The sequence below is a fragment of the Jaculus jaculus genome, chromosome 11 (genome assembly GCF_020740685.1).
Source record: "Jaculus jaculus isolate mJacJac1 chromosome 11, mJacJac1.mat.Y.cur, whole genome shotgun sequence".
NCBI classification, from domain to species: Eukaryota; Metazoa; Chordata; class Mammalia; order Rodentia; family Dipodidae; genus Jaculus; species Jaculus jaculus.
The window spans coordinates 27,212,804-27,215,798 of NC_059112.1; the positions used below are offsets into that span (position 1 = coordinate 27,212,804).

The window sequence follows — 2,995 nt, forward strand, 5'->3', positions numbered from 1 at the left end:
TTGGGCTGGAGAGATGGCTTAGAGGTTAAGGCACTTGCCTGTGAAGTCTAAGGACTCATGTTCAAAACTCAAGGTCCCATATAAGCCAGATGCACAAGTTGATGCAAGTGTGCAAGGCTGCACATGCACACAAGATGGCACACATATTTGATTGCATTGGCTGGAGGCCGTGGGGTGCCATTCTCCACCCCCACCTTTCTCACACTAGAAAAAAAACAAGAAAGAAAGAAAAAAGGCCAGTCTGTTCAGCTAGCCTAAAAAAAAAGTACAAATTTGTATAAAATATAATCCCACAACAACATTATTAAAGTAAGTCTTAAAAATATTTAGCATGTGATAGCAAAGTTTTCTAAAGATTATCATTACTTTTGCAACTACTTTAGTCCATGTCCAAGCAATTCTTTAAGGATACACAAATCACTCTAAGCACATCTCCTGTGCAATGATTCTGTTGTGAGATTTGGGGATTTAAACAAATCCTATTTTATATACCATACTGTATTTCAAACCTGATTTGCTTAAGTGGCAAAGAAAAACTGTCAGGTCACTTGTTGGTTTCATCAAGCTTAGCTTAGAAAGATTTTACAGTGAAAACTGAAAGCTTCTTTTCTGCAGTCTGCCCTTAGGTCTCAGGTTGCTCGCTCACATTCATATTCCACAGGACTGGGAGACCTTGAAACTGATGCTTCATAAGCCTAGGCCTTCTACAAGCCACTCTGCGCTTAGCGTTATAAAAGGCACCCTTGTTCTTCGATGTTCCGGACTGGCTGGACAGGCAGCACCAGGTGGGAAATACGGCTCCACAGGCCGCTCAGTTTGTCAGAGTCCATGTGGTTGAAGGAACTGGGGGTATCAGAGTTGGTGAACTTGGCCCAGAGTAAATCCCTCACTTTTTCTTCAGTTTCCCTGGGGCCGACGTTTGCCTCTAAGGTTTCCTCGTCCAGTACGGTCAGGACGAGGGCCACATCTTTGAAGGCAGCATTTTCATGATCACAATACTTGTAGAAGATCAGGGTGGCGCCCGCAGGGAGGGACTCAAAGTGGTGTACTACAGCAGCCTTCTGACCATTCTCAAATCCATAGCTCAGCTCCAGGTCAACCCACAGCTTGACGGTGTCACTGTCCTGCAAGGCTCTTTCAGCCCCATCAATGGAGATGGCCGAGACTCTCTGGGAAGAGGCGTAGGCATCGGCAACATGGTGGCTCAGGCACCTGAGCGTCTCTTTGCCCTTGCGGGCGGCCGAAACGATGATAGTGGCCGGCTCCGTGGGGTTGGAAACATTGAGGTGCTTTTGGAGAAACTTGCGTCCTCGCTGCCACAGAAAGGAACTCTGGCCTGGAAACTTATCTTTCAATTGGCTAAACTGAGCCAGGGAGGACTCCAAAGCTGGGTTTGGGGGCACTTGCTGAGCTGGAGAGGAATAGCAGCTATTAACAGAGCTGAGCACAAAGCTGAGCACAAATGCCACGACCAGACCGCCCAAAAGCATGGGAGCATAGTTCCAGAGATACTTTTTTTTTAATTAGTCTTTTCTATTGGATCCCGTGGAACCTCTTCATTTTCACTCACTATTTGTGTTTCCTCTTCATGACTTCCAGCCTCTGGTGCAGGCAGTCGCCTCCTCACGGAAGCCTGGTTCTCTGGACCCTCACTGCCATGACCAGGACTCTGAGTGTCCCGGGAGTCGCTAGTAGGTAGCTCCTGAGATTCTCCAGAGCTGTCATCTGCTCCCTCGGGGAGGGTTGCATGCTGCTCTCTGGGCGTGCAGCTTCTCTTCCTGCGTCACCGTTGCTTGGAGAGCAGTTAGTGTCAGCATCCAAGAGCTCCTCACTCGGATGTTCTGAAGAGCGCTGACTCCCTTGTTCTCCATCCTGAGAATTCAAGTTGTCTTCACACTCTGTTTTAGCCTTTGGGTGTTTTTCAAGTTGTCCTTCATCTGGAATTTCTGACTTACCACGTGTGTCTGCGTTTTCTGGACTGTGTGCCCCTACCTCATGGTGGTCCTTGTTAAGGCCAGAGGCAGGATGGGGGGTCTGAGCTTCTTCAGTCTTTGCAGCATTACTCGGGGTGACTGTGGTATCCTGTGCCTGAGAGTTTATTGATGAATCATTTTCGAAATCCTTTTGAGAGGCCTTTGGAGGATCCCCAAGTCCACTCTCCGTCATGGTTGTGTTCTAGCTCGTCAGAGTGTGGGACAATTTTTTAGTGTCTGGTTGTCCTTGGGAAGGTATCTTGTTTTCTTCTTGTCCTAAGTCCCAACAAACTTATGCTTCCTATGGAGCCAGGAAGCAAGGAGTACATACAGTGACTTGCTTTCTGTTTGAGCCGGAGGGAGGTGGGGGCGGGGAGGGATCCTTTCTGAAAGACCTTAAATTCTAGGCAGATTTTGATCGTGGAGCTGTCAGTATGGCCGGAGCCCCCGCTGCTCCCTCTGCTCACTGCACAAGGCTGGCTGCAGCCCCGGCCACCACGGCGGACTGGAATATTTTTAAAAAACATTTTTAGGGCTGGAGAGATGGCTTAGCGGTTAAGCGCTCGCCTATGAAGCCTATGGACCCCGGTTCGAGGCTCGGTTCCCCAGGTCCCACGTTAGCCAGATGCACAAGGGGGCGCACGCGTCTGGAGTTCGTTTGCAGAGGCTGGAAGCCCTGGCGCGCCCATTCTCTCTCTCTCCCTCTATCTGTCTTTCTCTCTGTGTCTGTCGCTCTCAAATAAATAAATAAAAAATAAAATAAAAAATAAATAAAAACATTTTTAAATTATTTATATTATTTGAGAGAGAAAGAGGCAGATACATAGAGAAAGGCCTCTAGCTACTGCAAACAAACTCTGGACACATTCACCACCTTGTGCATCTGGCTTATGTGTGTCTTGGGGAATCAAACCTGGGTCCTTAGGCTTTATAGGCAAGCATCTTACCCACTAAGCCATTTCTTCAGCTCCTTAAAAATTGTTTTTAATATTTTCTTTATTTGAGAGAGAGAGACAAAAAGA

General features: G+C 47.5%; 1 pseudogene; it reads right to left on the reverse strand.

Annotated features, from left to right (window-relative positions):
- Nucleotides 1–308: 308 nt before the first annotated feature.
- On the reverse strand, nucleotides 309–2,166 carry LOC123453278 (annotated as a pseudogene).
- Nucleotides 2,167–2,995: the final 829 nt, after the last annotated feature.